Here is a 23,272-nt window from a genome sequence, read left to right on the forward strand (position 1 = left end):
CCCTCACTGAACCCTTCCCTGGAAAGTACATGTGTGTGAGGATGCTGGATGAGGATAGGGTTAGGCTGGAAAGGAATCCTCGTCCAGTAAACCATAGTGAAGCTGGCAATATCCATTACTGAGCCCAAGACATGAGGAGTGAGCACTTGATGTGAGAGGCTGTGGCCTGACCAATATTAATTGGAACTGCACCCCAGTAAGAATCAGTGCCTCCAGAAGCAGATGGGGAAGAAAACTTTGGTGGTGGGGATTGAGGGGGGTTGGTGGGGGTGAGGGGAAATAAGCAGAAGCAATTAGCCATTTCAGCTACCCTTTGTAATTTGTGGAGTCAGCTGATATGGATGGAGAAGGGGGTTAGTATTCTTAATTTACAACTGCTTGCAACCAAATCTGCTTCTCTGTTCCTTTTGTTTGCAGTAGGCTTTGCATTTCACTCCCAGAGGTTTCTTTTGCTGGGTTGCAGTCAGCTGTGTCCATGGACAGATTGCTCTGTAATCAGCCCAAACGTTTTTCCTGTGGCATGCCAAAACTCTTATATGGAAACTAATGACTGCTTCCCTCCCACTCCCTGTGGGAACACTGCGCATTCCATCAGAGTCCTATCTCATCTACAGCTCTCAACGACAGGCTGCAGCCAACGGCCTATCATTGTTCAAAAATCCCCCACAGTTCATTAAATATGCCTGAGCGATTGTTGGGCAATTAACTCATTCAAGACCTCTCAGGGTAACGTATTTGTCTTTTACTCACCTTGTGGCATCTTTACATCTGATCCAAGAGGTGGAGGATTTGTACTGAGTTTAATTCTATAACCTTTTCCAAAATCACCCACCTTAAAAATTCCACTCATTTCTGCATGCCAAGTTTAGAAACAGCAGTTCACTGAGGAAGGAACAAAGAGGGTAGGGTTGCCAACTCTGGCTGGACATATTCCTGAAGGTTTCATCACATACCTCCTATCTTCAAAGGCCCTGCCTGATCAAAAAGTTTTTTCCCCCCATCTCAATACTTTTCTTAGTAATAAACAGAAGTGTTCAAAGGAAATAGCAAAATCAACTCACAATATTTTTAATGCTCCTATGACTTTTCACACAGCAGCATCCTGGAGCTAAATCTTTGATTTCTGAAGACTCCAATGTCAAGACAACAACTTGCATTTATAAAGCACCTTTAATGTGGTAAAACATCCCAAGGTGCTTCACAGGACCGTTGTCAAACAAAATTTGACATTAAGTCACGTAAATTGATATTGGGACGGAGGAGAGATAGGTTTTAAGGAATGTCTTAAATGAGCAGAGAAAGCTGGAGAAGCTTATGGAGGGAGCCAGATCTGAGGGCTTATGTAGCGGAAGGCACAGCCACCAATAATGGAGTGATTAAAATCAGGATGCTCAGGAAGCCTGAATTGGAGGGATGGAGAGATCCCGGAGGATTGTCGGCCTAGAGGAGGTTACAGAGATAGGGAGGAGTAAGGCTGGGAAGGAATTTGAAAAGAAAAATGAGAATTTTAAAATCCAGGACAGTCATGAATGGGCTGGCAACTGTAAATGAGGGCAGCGAGGGCAGGAGTAGATAGATATTTGCAAGCAATGCTTTTACAGGAAATGCTTTGCCAATTGTCTCTTGCCTAACATTGGATAAACTGGCTGACAGGTTGAGAGGGAACTCCATCAGTTAGTAGTGGTTGGCTTCATGAGCAGAAAGACAGATGTGCAGGCCCAAGGTGGGAAACAATGAGCACCTCCAGCCAACGCATTAATACCAGTCGTCAACAAAACCCACAGCGCTCCATCACTGGATTAGCCACCATGCAATAAAAATACAAGCTGCCTATCAATTATATTGTTGCAGGCTAGGAAAAATAAGATTATAAATGAAGAATTGCCCCTTTTTGAAAACAAAACTTGGCCTCTTATCGTTTTGAGTGTTGGATACCATTTTTGATCACTCTCTCTCCTCTCTCGACATCAATGAAAAAGCAAATTGGGTGTGGTGTAAATGTATCTGCCGATTTGCTGGGGACAAATTTCACCCTCACTGGCTCCTGTAGGAATAGATTTTCATGAATTTTACTGATGATTGTCAGCAGATATTGAACTTTGATAGGCATCATAATTTCATCTGACATTTGTACAGCAGGGCTAACTGGATAGCGATCAGAAGTGGATTGCTTTGCCTTCGATTACCCTTGTTTGGGGATACCAATCATAACATGGCAGAGATAAACTAAACCAGCACCAACTATGGGCCAAGTTAGAAACTGTACTTAGCGTTGTCTTCACCCACTGTTGAATCAAGGGAGATAGAAGTTTGCAGGAGAGAGAAATTCAGCCCATTGTGTCTGTGCGGGCTCATTGTTTTAGCAATTCAATACTAATCCACTCCCCTCCTGACCCTGTATCTTCCTGTACATTAAACATTTATTAATTTTCCTTTTAAAGATGCAATAGTCTTTTTCTCAACCATTCCCTGTGGCAGAGCAGTGCATGCTGCAATAATCTACTGTGTCAAGAAACTTCTTAATCTCTGTCCTCACTCACTGAGTGATCATTTTAAATTGATGACCACTTGTCAGAAGCAGAGTCCAAGAGCAATGACATAAATGACCTGCTCTTGACCCTTCATCTATCACCTTACTTCTCTCCCAGACCCAGGGGCACCAGGCCAATTCTATCATATTTTTTATGATTTATTTTCCTTAACAAAATGTCTATTCTAGGAAATGGAGTATCTTCCCATTTTAGACACCTTGTGATCATATCTAGCTCTCTCTGATCAGGTACAGCATGGCTAGATAGATCAGAGTAAAGGTTTCTTTCCATTACACAGCAAGTGTTAGATGATAGGTCCCACTCCCTTTACACCTCACTTTCTGATGCACCAGTCTTTCATTCCCCACATCAACCGTGCTTCCAGCCTCTCTAAAGGGACATTACCAGTTTTAGTGTTGCTGTGTGTTGGGTTGTAGACAGCATTGAGCCCTTGCCTCCCAGGTTCTGGGTTGAGAGTACCCAGATTCAGCCTGGATCTCAAGCCTGATACAGCAACCCTTTCAAATAAAGAGGAAGGCCCACACTAGTTTCTCAGGCCAACTTCTTCTTCAGTTCTCTGCCCAAAGATAGGTCCGACCCGCAGCATCACAACATCCACCATGGGAAGGCAAGGGGGCTGGTCCCAAATCCACCCCAGCTGAAACGGAGATTGAATCTCCCTTCTGTTTGCACCAATCTGATCCGCACCAGCCATCCAGTCAATTAGTGGGCGGGACCAGAAATTCCCAACAAAAGTCAATGGACATTTGGCAGCTTCTCTGAATTTTCCATCTTGCCCGTGACAGGTCCCACCACGGGTGGGACCAGAAAATCGCAGCCAAAGAGTCTGAGTTACTGTGGCAGCATACACTCTTACATACATGTTGTAGTCTGGAGCTATGGATAGTGATGGTAGAGAATCTAATGTTCTTTCTGTCATATGGCTGGCCAGGAATCTCTCCAGCTGTTATTGTATGCCATTGGTGTATGTTGGAAGGATTTTTACAGGTTGATACGCAACCTTTTTAGCCACGTTATGAACTCATCTTCCTTGACCATCAAGTCCTGGAGTAGAACTTGAACCTGAAGTATCTGGCTCAGATGCAGGGACACTACCCATTCCGCCACAAGACCTCCTTCATGGCAATTAAAGATGGGCAATAGATACTGGCGTTGCTAATGATGCCCACAACCCGAGAATGAGTAATCTGTATCCCTGATTGAAGAGATGTTGAATGTGTTTTATGCAAGTTCCTGATTGATAAACATTTATCAGAAAGGCAGAGAAACTAAATTTCAGTTTTACTGTTGTAATTTAGTAGATTGTGATATTATATGTGCATGTTTTTTATTCTTTCACAAGATGTGGGCATTGCTGGTTAGGCCAGCAATTTTATTGCCCATCCATAATTGCCCTTAAGAAGGTGGTGGTGAGCCCCCTTCTTGATCTGCTGCTGTCCATGTGGTGTAGGCACATTCTAAGTGTTGTTAGGCAGGGAGTTCCAGGATTTTCACACTCATGATTGCAGGAGTGCAATTGGACCTGGAGAGTGTTGAATTTCTTGAGCATTAATGGAGCTGCGCCTACCCAGGTGAGTGGAGAATATTCCACAACACTCCTGAATTGTGCCTTGTCGATGAAGGAGGCTTTGGGGAGTCAGGAGCCACTCTGCAGAATACCTAGTTTCTGACTTGCTCTTGTAGCCATGACATTTATGAGATTTTGGTCAGTGATGACTCCCAAGATGCTGATGGTGAGGATTTAACAATGATAATGGCATTGAGTGTCATTGGAAGGTAATTAGATTCCCTCTTGTTGGAGTTGGTCATTACTTGACAATTGTGTGATGCAATTCTTACTTGCCACTTATCAGTCCAAGCCTGAATGTTGTTCAGTTCTTGCTGCATGCGACATGTTATTGACAGATATGGTTATTGCACAGTGCAATATCTAGGCTATTAGTAGGACACTGTGGACATTCCTTTGATTGGTACCTGACTATGTTGTACCTGACCTAGAAGTGCATTTGATATTGACATGGAATTTTAAAAAAAGGTTTGAAAATGCTCTACTTGTCGACACTGTCCCTTGACTCAGCACAAAAAAGATATATTGCTCCAATCATTTAATACTGAATGGAATAGATTTGAAAGGGCACCTAAACATCTTAGCTTACAGCACAAAAGAGAAGGAAAATGAGATTCACCGTAAAAATACTTGTATTCAAAACATTACATTAAAGAGACGTAGCAGACGGCTTCGATAATGGAGCCCGTTTGTTTTCATTCCAGTGACAGATTGCAATGTAAACACAATTGCTGAATGTAGTTGAGAATGTTCATTGAGATCTACAGAGATGCCATCCTTGGCTATTTTTTCTGGGGAGTCGTTTGTTCTGCTATCTTATTCTTTCCTAAAGGCACATCTGTGTTTTCATGCTTTGCGCACAGCTCCGTGGGGGTCGCAAACCTTCTGTACCTTGCCCAATTTGGCGACACTTCATGTGTGAGCATTGACAGCAAGTTGTTGGGAGGAAATTTGTACATTGGTGGCAACTGAGCCTGGCAAAGACTGATATTCTGTGTACTGAATGAGGACCTGATTGGTATGTACTGACTTCCAGTGAAGTTAATAGGGACTTGGTTGGTACTGTACAGACTAACACCTACCACAGTGAATAGGGATTTCGTTGGTATGGACTGGCATCTGATAAAATATATACCATGACTTGAAATATTCAATAGAGAAATAGTTTGATTTCTGATCTCAGTGTTGAATAGATGGGTACAAACTTGACAGCAAGTCAGGAGGGAGGTGCGGTGGATCTTGGTAGGTTCAGAATGTGGCCCTAAAGGGAGGCAGCGAGGTGAACTGGTCTCATATTCTTGTGCCTTTGTATCTTTACTGCCTTAGTAATATTCTCCAAGGGAAATGGCTGTTCATCAGTCTGCATTCTTCAATCAGGCATTCTTGTGCATGGTTGTGAGAAGAGCTTTGATTTACAATGAAAGCATGTTTTGTTTTTATTGAATGATAAATGGGTCTTTCAGATAATATTAGTCATTGTTTAAGTTCTCTAATTCTTGCTGCCATGCACCCAGGACCGATCATGAAGAACAAGTGCAGCAATCAAACAGTAAACTGTAACTGCGATTTACTGCTATTCCAGTGGTGCTTAATAAACTTAGCTCACAAAACGTATTTTATTTTCAAAGAGACCCACTGCACTGTCATGATCTTCTTGCTCTTGTATCCTCACTTTGTTGAAACCATGTCATCACACCATCCCTTTTCTCTCAATCAGTCTCTCCCAGGATCTCCCATCCCTTGGCCATGCCTTCCTCCTAGATACTGTAAGCTTCCAAAACCCAAATTTGGTATAAATTGTTCCCCACTTACAGATTTCTCCACAGATTAACTCCTCCTCTTGGCAAAGCCATGTCCCAAAGGACTTAGTCCTTCACCTATATTTGTCATTTAGAAAGGGAGAATGTTTATCCTTTCGGAGAGTGAAACTAGAGGATAGCCAGTCACCATGGTAATAGTTTCTGTGTTCAATTATCCTGTTTTTAACTTGAATTATATCATTACAACACAAATTGTGTAGTGCACTGACATGTACAGAAGGAAGGTTGAACTATTTTTTTGAGGAAATGCCCCTTTAAGGAGCCCTAAGCTACTGAAGAGAAAGTTCGATGCACCCAGAAACCCATCATGCACCTGTTCTTCTCAATCCCCAGTTTATCAACGCATTGTGCAAAGTGCTCAGGGTGGAGACATTTGTTAAGGACTAGTGCATATGAATCTGACTTGTACTTCCTGGCCTGTTGCTATGCTCACTCACTCTTCACCCTAAGTAAGTTGCAGGATGTGTATAGCTACAGAAAGTGTAGCAACCTGTACCAAGTTTGCTGATCTGTTATACAACGCAAGCCTTAGGGCCAGGGAGGAAACACTGGATCCTGCATTGTGCCTGTTGGAAAACTCATGTGTCTGGATTGACTCCGGACCCCATGAAGTCTCATGGCATCAGGCCAAACATGGGCAAACAAACCTCCTACTGATTACCACCTACCATGCACCCCCCCCCCCCCCCCCCCCCCCCCCCCCACCCCGGGCAACACCTAAGTACTCTTCCGTGCTGAACACCAATTGGAAGAAGCACAGAGGGTGGCAAGGGCACTGAATGTACTCCTAGTAGCGGAATTCAATGTCCATCACCAAGAGTGGCATGGTAGCACCACTATTGACCGAGCTGGCCGAGTCCTAAAGGACATAGCTGCTAGCCTGGATCTGCGACAAGTGGTGAGGGAACAAACTTGACCTCATCCTCATCAATCCTCCTGTCACAGATGCATCTGTTCATGACAGTATTGGTAGGAGTAGCCAATCGTCTCCACCTGTCTTCACATTGAGAATATCCTTCATCATGTTGTGTGGCGCAAACCACTGTGCTAACTGGGATAGAATTCAAACAGATCTAGCAACTCAAAACCAAGCATCCATGAGGTGCTGTGGGCCATCAGCAGCAGTAGAATTGTATACAAACACGAACTGTGACCCCATGGCCCGGGAATGGCCAAGCATATTCTCCCACTCTACCATTACCATTAGTCAGGGGGATCAACCCTGAATGAAGAATGCGGGGGGGCATGTCAGGAGCAGCACCAGGCATACCTAAAAATGAGGTGCCAACCTGGTGAAGCTACAACACAGGACTACTTGCATGCCGAACAGTGGTAGCAGCATGCGATAGACAGAGCTAAGTGATCCCATAGCCAAGGGATCAGATTGAAGCCCTGCAGTCCTGCCACATCCAGTCGTGAATAGTGGTGGACAATTAAACAACAGGAGGAAGAGGCTCACAAATATCTCCATCCTCATTGATGAGAGGGCCCAGCACTTCAGTGCAAAAGACAAGGCTGAAGCATTTGCAGCCATCTTCAGCTAGAAGTGCCAGGTGGATGATCCATCCCAGCCTCCTTCTGAAATCCTCAATATCACAGATACCAGTCTTCAGCCAATCAATTCACACCATGTGACATCAAGAAACGGCTCAAGGTACTGGCTACTGCAAAGGCTATAGGCCCTGACAACATTAAGGCAATAGTACTGAAGACCTGTGCTCTAGAACTAGCCATGCCCCTAGCCAAGCTGTTCCAGTACAGCTACAACACAGGCATCTACCTGGCAATGTGGAAAATTGCCCAGGTATGTTCTATCCACAAAAAGCAGTACAAATCCAAACTGACCAATTACTACATCACCAGTCTACTTTCGATCATCAGCAAAGTGATGGAAAGTATCATCGACATTGCTTTCAAGTGGAACTTACTCATCAATAACCTGCTCACTGATGCTCAGTTTGGGTTCTACCAGGGCCACTCAGCTCCTGGCCTTGATTCAAACATGAACTCCAGAGGTGAGATGAGAGTGACTGCCAAGGCAGCATTTGACCAAGTGTGGCATCAAAGAGCCCTAGCAAAATTGAAATCAATTGGAATCATGTGGAAAACCCTCCACTGATTGGAGTCATACTTAGCACAAAGGAAGATGGCTGTGGTTGTTGGAGGCCAATCATCTCAGTCCAAGGACATTGCTGCAAGAATTCGTTAGGGTAGTGTCCTCGGCCCAACCATCTTCAGCTGCTTCATCAATGCTTTTCCCTCCATCATAAGGTCAGAAGTGGGGATGTTTGTGGATGATTGAACAATGTTCAGCACCATTCGCAACCCCTGAGACATTGAAGCAGCCCGTGTCCATGCACTGCAAGACACGGATAATATTCAGGCTTGGGCTGATAAGTGGCAAACAATGTTTGTGCCACACAAGTGCCAGGCAATGACTATCTTCAACAAGAGAGAATCCAACTATCTCCCCCTGACATTAAATGGCATTTCCATTGCTGAATTCCCCACTATCAACATCCTGTGTGGTTAGCATTGACCAGAAACTGAACTGGACTAGCCATATAAATACTGTGGCTACAAGAGCAGGTCAGAAGCTAGGAATTTTGCAGAGAGTAACTCACCTCCTGACTCGCCAAAGCCTGTCCATCATTTACAAGGCACAAGTCAGGAGTGTGGTTGAATACTCTCCACTTGCCTGGATGAGTGCAGCTCTAACAACACTCAAGAAGCTCAACACCATCCAGGACAAAACGATCCATTTAATTGGCACCCAGTCCACCCCACCTTCAACATTCACTCCCTCCACCACTGACTTACAGTGGCTGCAGTATGTACAATCTACAAGATACGCTGCAGCAGCTCACCAAGGCTCCTTCGTCAGCACCTTCCAAACCTGTGACCTCCCTCACCTCGAAGGACAAGGGCAGATAATGCATGGGAACGCCACCAACTGCAGGTTCCCCTCCAAGCCACACACGATCCTGACTTGGAACTATATCGCCATTCCTTCACTGTCACTGGGTCAAAATCCAGAAGCTTCCTCCCTAACAGTACTGTGGGTGAACCTACACCACATGAACTGCAGCACTTCAAGAAGGCAGCTCACCAGCACCTTCTTGAGGGCAATTAGGGATGGGCAGTAAAAATGCTGGCCTAGCCAGCGATGCCCACTTCCCGTGAACGAATAAAAAAAAACTCCCTGTATTGTTTTTCTCTGTCTCTCTGTCTTTTGTTCCCTATCTCTTTCTCTAACTTTTTAACTATGTATATCTCTCTTTATCTCTCTCCCTCTTTTTCTCTGCCCATGTCTTGCTATCTTCTCTATCTCCCCATTTTTTTTATCAATCTACGATCTCTATTTCTCTTTATTTAGTTACCTATCTATCTCTCCCTGTCTTTCTCTCTCTCCCCCTCCCCCATCTCTCTGTAACTCTTTGTCTCTGCCTCCCTACCTCGCTGTAGCTCTTTCCCTCTGTAGTACTTTCCCTCTGTAGTTCTTCCTCTGTCTGTCTCTGTCTGTCTGTCTGTCTCTACGTACGAACATATGAATTAGGAGCAGGAATAGGCCATTCAGCCCCTCGAGCCTGCTCCACCATTCAATACGATCACAGTTGATCTGATTTTGGCCTCAACTCCACTTTCCTTCCTCCACCCCCGCCCCCCCGCCCCAAAATAACATTTGACTTCCTTGTCAGCCAAGAATCTATCTAATTCAGCCTTAAAAATATTCAATGACCCTGTCTCCGTCACACTCTGGAGAAGAGAGTTCCACAGACTCATGACCCTCTGAGAGAAAAAATTCTCCTCATCTCTGACTTAAATGGGAGACCCTTATTTTTAAACTGTGCCCCCTAGTTCTAATCTCTCCGACAAGAGGAAACATCCTTTCAGTATTCACCTGTCAAGTACCCTCAGGATCTTTCAATAAGATCACCTATCCTTCTTCTAAACTCCAATGGATACAGGCCCAATCTGTCCAACCTTTCCTCATAGGATAACCCCCCCCCATCCCAGGAAGCAGTCGAGTGAATCTTCTCTGAACTGCTTCTAATGCAGTCATGTCCTTTCTTATATAAGGAGACCAAAACTGTACATGGCATTCTAGATGTGGTCTCTCCAATATCCTATACAACTGTAGCAAAACATCCTTACTTTTATATTTAATTCCCCTTGCAATAAACAAAAACATTCTATTTGCTTTCCCAAACACTTGCTATACCTCTTTCAGTCTCTTTCCCTCTTTCTCTGACTTTGTTTCTCTGACTCCCAAGGCCCCCCCCCCGCCACCAACCCCACTCCACTCCATCCTCTTTGAAACACCAACTTGAGCTCAGCAAATATGAACAGATAGCCTAGATTTTACTACTTTACATATTGGGCGGTTAGTGTGTGGGAAAATCTGCCTAGGTAGAGAGTTGGCAGCAAATTTGTGAAGGAGCTGGATAACCTCTTCGTCACAGGGAAGAGGTGGGTAGGTACAGGTGTTAAGATAGAATTTTATTTTGAACCTTGAACTAAAATAACTTTATTCTGTGTTAATAGGTCAGTAGAATGATAAGTCAGGTGGAAATATCTGAATGGGACAAAAAACATGGAGGGGTGTGGAAAAGGAGGAAAATGAAATAAAAATGAATCCCTGGGAGCAGAATGGTGCATGCCGAATTATAGTTGTTATGTGTCAGGTTTGCTGGCAGCCCTGAGTGTACGTTCTGGACTCTTTGGCATTCTAGTGGGCATGAGGACACAATTAAAATTCTTAAATCGTAGTTGTGAGCGCACCAGGGGATTTTGAAACTGCCCTCACTAGTCTCAGCTCTGATATTGATTCCATGCTGGTCTAATAGCTTTTCACAAATCCAAACACTATTTAATGAAATAACAAATAACCTGATGTGTGTTAATTTTAGCCATCTCTTTGAATAATAATTTTTGTAGAAATGCTTGCCTTGCGTCCATCAAGCCTGGAAGCCTGCTTCCCAGTTAAAGCTGCACTTATTTATAGATTGGTTAGTGAGTTGGTTGATAACGAGGGAAGTTGCTTGTGCCAATACTACTGAAGGAAGCCTAAAACATTTAATTGTGGTGCTGCTTGTCAAAGATTAATGATCTAGTTTTGTTGAAATCCAGTAGTGTTTTTGTAGGTTTCCATTTGTCTTGAAGTAATGAGCATCACAGATTTATTTTTTCGCTCTCAGTTTTCTCCCCATTTCTGCCACAGACAGGCAACATTTCACTGATCGAAGATGCTAAAGTTTCTTCGGTCTCACTGCCCTTTCCCCCATTACATTGACCAAGTGGCAATTCTTTGTGTCAGAGGCTGAGCAGTTCAGTGATTTCAGGGATATTCACCTATAGAGAGCATCACAACCTACTCAACCCAGTCCTAGGTCAAAACCTGCAGGCACATCTTTGACACAAAGTCGCTGGTGGCAATTGGGATCAGATGCCTCTCCCCAGCCCCTGGGCACTGAGGCCAGTTCTATCACTAATTGCTGCCTTGGCTGAGATAAGCTACATTAGCGCAGATGCTGATGACATTTTATCAAATATAATCCTTTTGGCCCATTGACTCTTGTGCTGTGCAGAAAATTAATACAAAAAAAACCCCAACGCCCTCTGCAATTTTTGATTTTCTCTGCTCCCTTGCTACAAGGAAAGGTTTGAAAATCCTTTGCCTGATAGCATCATGATTCCTAAAGTCCAGTTAATTCTCAAATTGAGCTGTGAGATTTAATTTAAAACACAAGCCTCCCTGCCTGGTTGAATCGTGCCAGAACTATAAATATGTGTGGCCTCTCTTCTCTGTCTCTCTCCATCCCGGCCCTTGTTCTTATACGGCTAAACAGGTTAGGCCTTTATTCATTGGAGTTTAGAAGAACGAGGGGTGATCTTATTGAAATGTACAAGATTCTGAGGGGGCTTGACAGGGTAGATGCTGAGAAGATGTTTCCACTAGTGGGGGAATCTCAAACTAGGGGACATAGCTACAAAATAAGGGGAAGCTTGTTTAAAACTGAGATGCAAAAGAATTTCTTCCCTCAGGGGGTAGTGAATGTCTGGAATTCTTTACCCAGAAAGTTGTAGAGGCTAGATCACTGCAAGTATTTAAAGAGAAGGTAGATAGATTTTTGAAGTATTGGGGAGTTGAAGGTTACGAGGAGCTGGCACGAAAGAGGAGTTGAGGCCTGGGGCAGATCAGCCATGAATGGTGGGGCAGGCTTGAGGGGCCGAATGGCCTACTTCTGCTCCTATTTCTTCTGTTCATACCGCACAGGGAAAAAGTGGTGAGTATTGGGATAATCCTCACTGATTTCCTTCCTGTACTGCCAGGGAAACTGATGCCAGGTGAAGTACCCTCACACCAGCCCCAGCTGACATCAGCTAACTTTAAAAAAAAAATCACCCTCAGGATGTGAGTGTCGTTGGTGTCACAACCACATAAAAGATGTTTCCTTAAAGTGGTCCGTGAGCTAAGAATTTGTGTGGGAATGTAGTCCCCTTTTAATTTATGAATGATTCAATTTAAAAATAACCGAGCAGACAAGCTTTAGTCCTAAACAAGATAAATGTTACTTGATCATAAAACTGCTGCTGAAAGTTATTTAAGTAAAAGTGATGAAGTTATTAACTAAAATACAGATGCAAAGATTAAAAACAGATACTGATAAAAAGATATTTAAAGATGAAATTTCAAATTGGTTTATTTGAGATATTGCTGCAGGTCCCATTGCTTGAGTTCCTTCTTTCTGAAGTGAAGGGGTTGAAACTTGAGGTTCGGTTCAGCAGCTGCGATGGCTTCTGCAGTTGACCCATTGGTGTTTGCCTTTTTAAAGTGGACTCAGCATGTCAGCAGGTTTTTGGAGAGAAAGAAGATTTCCTATTCTTCTTTAATTCTGCAGCTACGGCACTTGCAGATTGCCTGGACTCCTTCAACAGAACAGCAGTTGATTTCTTATTACTGTCTTCTTTGTCCTCCCTTGGCCAAGAATCCTCTCTGAAGTTGTTTCTTACATTTCTTCTTGGGGTTCTGCACACTGCCTCCCAAGATGGCTTCTTACTTTATACAGTACAAATGACACAAAAATGGCTACCATGTTGCTTTTCAAGGAGTCACGTTTCATCAGGCAAAGAAGTTAATTATGTTGTGGTCCTTTGAAGTCTCTTCCTGTCTCCTGTCCTCTCGGAAGTAAAAGGAATTTTCACGCCTTTTAGAAATCAGTGGACCTCCCTGGTAGGGGCTTTGCATTTTTAATGACTCTTTGTAGCCAGCTCTAGAGTTTTGAGTCTTGCAAGGCTTGAATAAGTACCGGAAGTTGTCATGTTGTCTGTCTAAACTTGCATTTTGAAAAAGGCTTTTAAACTCAATGAAAAAGGTTTGAAAACAGAAATGTGCTTTAAAATAGTCATTCTTAAAATCTGTGATCTCATAATTACATATCTGTGACATTGGCAAGGCCAGCATTTATTGCATATCCTTAGTTGCCCAGAGAAGGTGGTGGTGGGCTGCCTTCTTGAACACACAATCATTGTATTGGTTTTGATGTAACTGAATGGCTTGCTAGGCCATTTCAGAGGGCACTCCAGAGTTGACCATGTTGCTGTGGGACTGGAGTCTGATATAAGCCCAGACCTTCTTTAAAGGACATTAGTGAACCAGTCAAGTTTTTACGACATTCTGTCAGCTTTGTGGTCACTTTTACTGATACCAGCTTTTTATTTGCAGACTTTTTAAACTGACTTCAAATTGCCAAGGTGGTAATTGAATTCAGGTTCTCTGGGGTATTAGTGCAGTAAGTAACCCCAATACCACCATATCCCCACATAGCATTGCTTCAGGACATCCCTAGCTTGTGTGGTTCAATTCCACATTTCCTCATTGGAAAATATTTTAGGCCTGATCTTAACACTGTGCTGGTGGTTGGGTTTTGAGTGAGTTATAATCTCACTCATTGTGTTGCTGCTTTCAGAAGGGTAGAGTGGAAATTACTGTTGTTGATTTTATTAGGCAAACAATTAGTGCATCAATATAACCTCCCTCACACTTCTGTTTTGGCAAAGGTGCTAACTAATATTAAACAAATAGGTTAACACTTACATTAAAGTAGCAGTCAGAGGAGTATCATATGAACCTGTCAAATGCACAGCCAACAGTAACTTTTCAGCTGGTTCCTTCTATAATCTTTTCCCCATACAGCTTGTGAAAACAAGCACAGCAAACTTGTAATGAGGAATGCATAAGATAGCCATGGGTAAACAGGACACTAAACAAACCTGGATTCTACCGTCTTTCAGATATGACTTTAAACTGAGGTCCCATCTGCCGATTCAGGTGGGCCAGAAGAACAGGTAAGTTCACCCAGTGTCCTGGCCAATATTCTTCCCTCAAACCAAGCCTACTAGAATCAGATTGACTGGCCATACAGTGGCATAGTGGCATTGTCACTGGACTGGTATTCCAGGGAGTCTGGAAAAAAAATGGCAGATGGTGAAATTTGAATTCAATGAAGATCTGGAATGAAAAAAAAGTCTGATAATAACCACGAAACCATAGCCGATTGTCGTAAAAAGCCATTGAGTTCACTAATGTCCTTCAGGAAAGGAAATCTGCCATCCTTACCTGGCCTGGCCTGGCCTACATGTGACTCCAGACTCAGCAATGTGGTTGACTTTTAAGTGCCTTCTGAACAAGGGCACTTGAGGATGGGCAATAAATGCTGGCCTAGACAGCGTTGCCCACATTTCATGAAGAAATAAAAAAAAATTGCTGTTTGTAGGACCCTGCTGTGCGCAAATTGACTCTTAACATTTGCCTTACATAACAACAGTGACTGTACTTAAAAGAAATTCATTGGTAGCGAAGTAACTTAGTGTACCCTGAGAACGTGACAGGGACCATTTAAATGCTAGCTCAGTCTTTCCTTTCTTGAACATAGAGAAGGAACTGGCAGTGGCTGAGCTAAGTGCACAAAGCTTGCAAGGCGTCGCTGAAATAATCTTCAAGAAAATAAGTAAGGAAACAGTCCCATTTGCTACTAACAAAGGGTTACGCTTTAGAACATTGAGAGCTGCAATCATTGGAGAGACCAAACGTAAACTGGGTGACCGCTTTGCAGAACACCTGTGATCTGTCCGCAAGAAAGACCCAAACCTCCCTGTCGCTTGCCATTTTAACACTCCATCCTGCTCTCTTGCCCACATGTCTGTCCTTGGCTTGCTGCATTGTTCCAGTGAAGCCCAGTGCAAACTGGAGGAACAGCACCTCAGCTTCCGACTAGGCACTTTACAGCCTTCCAGACTGAATATTGAATTCAACAACTTTAGATCTTGAACTCCCTCCTCCATCCCCACCCCCTTTCTGTTTCTTCCCCCTTCCTTTTGTTTTTTCCAATAATTTATATAGATTTTTCTTTTCCCACCTATTTCCATTATTTTTAAATCCTGTATGCCCAGCTAGTCTTTCCACCCCACCCCCACTGGAGCTATACCTTGAATGCCCTGTCATCCATTCTTGATTAGCACATTCGTTTAGATAATATCGCCACCTTCAACACCTCTTTGTTCCTTTGTCTGTGACATCTTTTGATTATCTGCTCCTATCACTGCTTGCTTGTCCCTACAACCATGCCACTATCCCCCCCCCACCTTAAACCAGCTTATATTTCACCCCTCTCCTAATATTCACTCAGTTCTGTTGAAGGTTCACGAGGACTCGAAACGTCAACTCTTCTTCTCTGCCGATGCCGCCAGACCTACTGAGTTTTTCCAGGTAATTCTGTTTTTGTTATTATTGAGCAGTATCACTCAAGGCTGAGTGTAATGACAGGAATTATCACTGAAACATTAGTTGTTGGTGCATCAGTTTTATTTCAACCTTAAGTCTTTGAGATGAGTTTTGACTCCCTTGACAATATTATCCTTCTCTCAATGTTTGTTAAAAAGTTTTTTGACTTCTTTTCATTGCAAGTGCCATCATAAAACCATTCATTTGCAACCAGATATAATTTAGTGTATTGGGGATGATGGAATAGCTTTTGTTAGTGTCTAAATATTTGTTAATGGCACCAAGATGCAAACTTGTTTAAAGTGGAACTTGGATTCTTTCACACTGCATTCCAGCAACAAACAGGAAGAGAAGACACAGATTGAGTATAATTGACAAAAAAACCAGGCAGGAAGATAGGATTTTTTTTAAACAGTGAGTTTTTATGGTCTGGCATGCACTTGGTGATAAGGTGGTGAAAGTATATTCAATAGTAACTTTGAAAAGGAAACTGGATATACACTCAAAAAGAAAAAAATGCAGGTCTTTGGGGGAAAGAGCAGAGCAGACTGGCTGAGATTATTTGGATAGCTCTTTCAAAGCTGGCACAGGCACAATGGGCTGAAGGGCCTCCTTCTGAGATGTAAGAGTTCCTCATTTCTGATTGTACAATCAATGGATCAGGGTTTGGGTGATGTGGTGTCAAGATAGCCAACTGCAAAGAGATAAATGAGAAATCAGAGACTGAGGGGAGGACAAGACCCTTGGTGCCATCCCTCATGATCTACAGAACGGTGGTATTTGTTGAAGAAGGATCCCAGTTCAGGCAACACATCAGGACAGTGAGTGACAGTGAAGAGAAATCTAGACATAAAACTAACAAAGACATGACTTATTTGCACCAGATATACTATTGAGATGCTCCGCAAGTCCATCTGGTTATGAAATTGTGTTTTTTTAGAGCAGGGCAGCACCAGTTGTGAGCAAACCAGAAGCAAAGAATTCCTAAAGAGGAATGAAACTTGAAACCAAACTTGGCTAGACATGAGGACATTGGGTGAGAACAGGATCGGACTCAGTGGTGATCTCTCATCTCCCCATGCCCCCCTGTCACCCCTCTCCACCCCAGGTCAAATAGTCCCCTGATCCTCATTGTCTGGTTCACACATGAAAAAGATGCCCAGCAAAGAGTCAAATTTTCAGAAGTGTAAGGGTGAAAATTAACAACAAGAAAAAAAAAGATGGCATTGCAGTTAAAGTAGTTTAGATGTATGGTGGAACAGGCAACTTGAAGTATGGTTAAGAGCGACAGAATTGTGGCTCTCACTGGCTATAATTGACTAGCAGTGTGTTCCCAATTTCAGCCATTTTGTAGAGAGAAAGTGCTCAAGGAGGGAGCATGTTAGTGAGTGCAGACCTCTATCAGGCATCCCTTGATGACCAGCTCCATGTTAGCACGACAGGCCAGAAGGAACAAGTTGCCTTTCTGCCTCTTTTGTCTGCCTAAGATGTGATATGTATTGTTGTGGGAAGAAGTATCTGAAAAGAGAAGTTGGGGGAGGAGTAGTGAGAACACCATAAAACATGGACTGAGGAGCTGGAAAGAAAATAATGGAGTCAATCTCCAGACAAAAGCTAGTCCTCGTAAGAAAAATATCAAGATCCAAGCGGGAGATAAGTTATTTGTTTTTGGAGTCTTTGAGGATGTCCTTTATTTTTTCATGGGATGTGAGCATCACTGGTAAGGTCAGCATTTGTTGTCCATCCCTAACTGCCTTCGAACTGAGTGGGTTGCTAGGCCATTTGAAAGGGATGTTAAGAGTTAACCACATTGCTGTGGGTCTGGAGTCACATGTAGGCCAGACTAGGTACTGATGGTAGATTTCCTTCACATTAGTGAACCAGATGGGTTTTTACAACAATCGATGATAGTTGTCATGATCATTATTACTGAGACTAGCTTTATAATTCCAGATTTATTAATTGAATTTAAATTGCACCAGCTGCCGTGGTGCGATTTGAACCCACATCCCCAGAGCATTATTTGAGCCTCTGGATTAGCAGTCCAGTGACATTATTTTGGGGAGAGATGGTGGCACAGTGGTAAAGATATAATGCACTTTTTGGCCATGTTCAGTTCAATAATAGACTTGAGGCAACTGTGCACCGATCCAAACAGCCTGATCCAAACAGCATGATCTTCACAGGGCCCAAACCCAACCATTACCCCAGAGCCCGTTACCCTTATCCCTCTCCTCAGAAGAGGAGGTCATTAAGTTCCCTGGGACATTTTACTATATTAAAAACACAATGTAAATACAAGTTTCTCAACAGATTATATGGTGCTAAAGGAGAGATGTCTGAGACTATGCCTGTCTGTATCGATTAAAATATTACCTCTCAATGCACTTCTTGTAAATGTTATTCATTATAAATTTCAGTATTCACATTTATGGTGGAAGCTACCTGCATAAAATTGATACACATTAAATTGTCTGTTAGTGGAGATGCTACATTGCCACCACTGGCTGGAGGATGGAATTGCAATGCGATAAGTTTTCTAGGCAGTTCTCATTACATATAAACGTGGACATAGAAATTTATACTGGAAATGTAAAACTAAGGACAGAACATATGTTGTCAAAAGTGGGGATTGAATTGCATCTTGGACTCTGGACCAATAATCCCTCAACCTCTATCCTCGCTTTAAAAGGATACATTTACTAATTCTCACTGTCCCCTTTCTCTGGGTTAGAGAAAGGAGGACAATTGGTCAGGATGCCTTATCACTATCCAGTGATCGTTGCTGTGATCATTGATGAAGAAGTGTGTATGTGTGGGTGTAGAACAGGAGGTGGAAAGAAAATTAGTCAGTATTTAGATAAGGTGCTAGAGGGTCAGAGTGCTTGACCAACTGTACCTCAGCATTAGCCAGCACATTTAGAAGAAAATTATAAGAATTTTTTAAATTTATGTTTTAATGAACATTAAAGAGGAGTTGCCCCTGTCCCCATTTCCATCTCTGGCAGTCAGTATGAAGATTAAGTGGTTGAATCATTATAAAATTATGGATGCAGGATACTCCTGTGCCACATAAACACCACAAGGAAACTCCAAGAATCACTGAGGGATTGGATGTCCAATTTCAGTGTAATTGTATGCGATCAGCCTGAGTAGACAAGGAGGTTTGAAGGGTAAAAACATCAAACCTTACTGTACTACAAAGCTTTCTCAAAGGAGCCTGGAATCTGGGTTAACCCTCTTGTCTTTTATCATTCCTCTCGAGAAAATAAATCACCGTCTATTTTTGATCTCAGTTTTGAAATTTACTTCAGCAAAAAAAAGAACTAAAGGTAATTTCTGATGCGTGTCATGGTAATGGGAATATTTCAGCTCTGTGAAGTGGTTCACACATTCTTTTCAATAACAAGGGCTGAAAGATCCAGGGAGGATTTCCACTAAAATATCCCATCTTCTCTTTCTTTATCTTGCCCTGTGGTCAGATGCTAACCATGATACCACCTGAGTGTTCAATACTTACCCACCTCATGATCCCCAGGTACAGGACTCCCAGAAAGTCAGGCACTTGTTAACTGCGCTGGATCACAATGCTCCCATATTCAATGCAGGTTTACAGTTACAAGTTCACAAATCTCAGAGATTGCAAACCGCAGGTCTCATTTTAAGTATAGATGGATCCCTAACAGAACTCACAAATTAAAAAGGGTAGGCTAACCTCTCTTGGGGACAATACTTCTTCAGTCAGCCAGGTTTGGCATGCCAACCATGTTGACTCAATAATCTTACTTTATCAGATGCTAAAAGCTCTTATGACACAACAACACTTTTTATAATACTTGCCTTAATTCAAATTCAGAATAAAGGCGTAGACTATGAAAGTGTGCAGTGTTCTTTTAAACAGTTTGGAATGATTTCCCTGCATGGATGCTGAAAGATGTAGCGTACTTCAGATATGCTGTGTCACCGAGGGAGAAGATCCCTTTCGCTCCCAGCTCTGGGCTCACTAATCACCCTTGGCTTAATACCAGTACAGACCACAGTGAAAAAGGCCATTGTGTCTGTCAATAAACGTTATACCAATAAACTTACTTATTAAAACAAATTATACAGAAATAAAAGGTGGGATTTTTCTGGCCCTGCCCACCACTGGGATCGTCCAGTCCTGCCAAAAGCCAGTGGACTTTTGGCTGGGCTACTGAATCTGAAATCACGGCCAAAGTCTCTCAGGAACCCTGTGCTATAAGAGCCAACAAAAGACTCGGCGCTGATAGTTGCTTTTTTGAGAAAGCTAGGAGTAGGGTCAGGGTTCACAGTGCAAGATACCATTAAGGCTGAAGATTGTAGAAGAGGATGAGATAAGTGACGCCAGACTTGGGCTTTAAGAAGTATAGGAGCAAGGAAAAGCTGAAGGAGATGAGGAATTTCACAGTCTAAACTCCAGACGTTCTAGGAAAGGCTGAGCTCAAGTAAGGAACAGTGTGAATATTTGAACACAGTGAGAATGAAGGGAGGAGAAGAGTGCAGAGAACAGGCTGAAAGGAAAACTCTGAGGTGCACTGAATGTTGTAGAATTGGTAAAATAAATAAAGGTATAGGAAGTTGCGATGGGGAGAGACTTGTTGGGGTTAGAGATGAGAGAATGACCACCTCATTTTGTAATAAAAACAAAAAACTGCGAATGCTGGAAATCCAAAACAAAAACAGAATTACCTGGAAAAACTCAGCAGGTCTGGCAGCATCGGTGGAGAAGAAAAGAGTTGACATTTCGAGTCCTCATGACCCTTCAATAGAACTGAGTGAATCCAAGGAGAGGGGTGAAATATAAGCTGGTTTAAGATGGGGGGGTTGGGGGGTGGTGGGGGGGTGGGTGCGTTGGGTGGGGGGAGAGAAGTGGAGGGGGGGGTTGTAGGGACAAGCAAGCAGTGATAGGAGCAGATAATCAAAAGATGTCACAGACAAAAGCAAAAAAGAACACAGAGGTGTTGAAGTTGGTGATATTATCTAAACAAATGTACTAATTAAGAATGGATGGTAGGGCACTCAAGGTGCAGTTCTAGTGGGGGTGGGGGGGCATAAAAGATTTAAAAATAATGGAAATAGGTGGGAAAAGAAAAATCTATATAAATTATTGGAAAAAACAAAAGGAAGGGGGAAGAAACAGAAAGGGGGTGGGGATGGAGGAGGGAGTTCAAGATCTAAAGTTGTTGAATTCAATATTCAGTCCGGAAGGCTGTAAAGTGCCTAGTCAGAAGATGAGATGCTGTTCCTCCAGTTTGCACTGGGCTTCACTGGAACAATGCAGCAAGCCAAGGACAGACATGTGGGCAAGAGAGCAGGGTGGAGTGTTAAAATGGCAAGCGACAGGGAGGTTTGGGTCATTCTTGCGGACAGACCTCATTTTATATCCTGTTCAGGAATGTGAGAGAGAAGGCAGAGGCTTCCCCAATAGAATCATAAAATCTTATTGCATAGAAGAAGACCATTCAGCCCATTGTGCCTGTGCTGGCTCTTTAAAAGAGCTTTCCCCAGAGCCCTGCAAATGTTTCCTTTTCAAGTATATATCCAATTTGTTTTTGAAAGTTATTATTGAATCTGCTTCCACCACCCATACAGGCAATGCATTCCTGATCACAACAGCTTGCTGATGAAAAGTTTCTGGCAGCTCTCAAGTCCCATCCATTTTTTTCCCTCCTATACATCCAATAATCCATGATTCAGCCTAATAACTGGTTGTTTTCAGAGCAGGATGATGAAAAGTAACTCATAATTTTCCTTTCTGCTTCTTTTGCCAATTACCTTAAATATGCATCTTCTGGTTACCAACTCTCCTATCAGTGAAAACAGTTTCTCCTTACATAATCTATCAACATCTTTCATAATTTTGAACACCTCTATGAAATCTATCCTTAACCTTCTCTGCTCTAAGGAGAAACAGAGGAACAACAATCTGCTCTTGGATGAACTTAATGAGAGTCAATGTGGTGAATGCAAACATGTTTTCCCAGAAGGTCCCTTGGACAAATCCTCCATGTAACTTATTATTTACAATGATGATTGAGTCACTCAAGGAGAAACAGGAATGAGAAAATTCATGCTGGTTATTTTGAACTGATTGTTACAGGGTTGCTGGATGACTGATAACAGGGAATCCTGAATGTCTGATAACAAGCCTGACAGCCATTGATAACAATTTCTTTGACCTTTTCTCTGCTTATCTGGTATTTTGCAAATGCCAGAATGCACGGCTGAAAATAATTCATCGCAGATGTTGGAGCACCAGACTGGCTGGCGGGTGTTAAACCCAATGGGTAGGAGATCCCTCTGTGCTGGAGAGCAGGCAAGGGAGGCACCACAATCTGATTGGTGGCGAACAGAGGACCCCCAGTCCCTCAGTCATAGGGTATTTCTAAAGCTCCATATATTGGAAACTTCTCCCCTTCAGACAGCTTGATTTATAAATGGGAGGAATTATTGGCAAAACCCACACGGCACTACTGACAGAAATACTGGAACATTCAAACTTTTACTGCCTGGTACACATAAACCAGACAACCAGCTACACAACAACTTGCATTTATATAGCTCCTTTAAACTAGTAAAACATCCAAAGCACTTCATTGTAATGTATTCGAGCAAATTCAAATGGTGCTTGATCAACATTAAGCAAACTGATGCCAGCTGTAACTCAGTGAATGGTGCTCCCGTCTCTGAGTCAGAAGGTAGTGCGTTTATAGTCCCACCCCAGAGACTTAAGCGCAAAAATCTAGGCTGACACTCCAGTGCAGAAGGAATACTGTACAGTCGGAAAGCAAGTGGCCTTTGGATGAGATGTTAAACTGAGTCCACTTTCTCAGGCTTCTCTGCTTTCTCAGGAGACATAGAGGTCCTATTGCTGTTTTGAATAAGAGCAGAGGAGTTCTCCCCATGTCCTAGACAATTTTTATCCCTTAACCTCAAAATTCAAAGTCAGCATGTACATATAACATTCATCACAAAAACGTTCAGGACACCATCCAAACAATATGAAATTAACTAAACTTTAATCATATCCCATATAATCATCTGAATGGAAATGCTATCAAAAGGATGAACAGACACACTACTTTGAAAGGGAAATTAAACAGGAACAATCAAGAATTCACTTTCACTTCTAGCTGATCCTGATAATGGTCATTGCAGGGATGGGATGCCAGCTGTAGTGACTGTTACAATGGTTTTGCTAGTCTTGTATCTTGCCAGTCCTTTGTGACACATTGATATCTTCTTGCAGGATTATTGGCTGTACTCTGATTACGTTGTTTTCCAATATCAGATTAAAACACAGAGATAAAAGCAAAAAACTGCGGATGCTGGAAATCCAGAATAAAAACAGAATTACCTGGAAAAACTCAGCAGGTCTGGCAGCATTGGCGGAGAAGAAAATAGTTGACGTTTTGAGTCCTCATGACCCTTCAACAGAACTGAGTGAATATTAGGAGAGAGGTGAAATATAAGCTGGTTTAAGGTGGGGGGTGGGTGGGTGGGTTGGGGAAGAGAAGTGGGGGGGTGG

The 23,272-nt window shown here is 42.7% G+C and overlaps 1 protein-coding gene and 1 long non-coding RNA gene across 2 annotated transcripts in view; one reads left to right on the forward strand and one right to left on the reverse strand.

Annotated features, from left to right (window-relative positions):
- Window positions 1–23,272, forward strand: part of camta1a (calmodulin binding transcription activator 1a) — a 1,037,373-nt gene that overhangs the window by 693,106 nt on the left and 320,995 nt on the right. The gene's annotated exons all lie outside the window — the stretch shown is intronic.
- Window positions 16,131–23,272, reverse strand: part of LOC121288165 — a 43,685-nt gene continuing 36,543 nt past the window's right edge. Inside the window, exon 3 of the long non-coding RNA XR_005945319.1 lies at window positions 16,131–16,417. This is a non-coding gene — a long non-coding RNA (uncharacterized LOC121288165). The remainder of the gene's footprint in view (window positions 16,418–23,272) is intronic.

This window comes from Carcharodon carcharias, chromosome 15 (genome assembly GCF_017639515.1).
Source record: "Carcharodon carcharias isolate sCarCar2 chromosome 15, sCarCar2.pri, whole genome shotgun sequence".
Taxonomy (NCBI): domain Eukaryota; kingdom Metazoa; phylum Chordata; class Chondrichthyes; order Lamniformes; family Lamnidae; genus Carcharodon; species Carcharodon carcharias.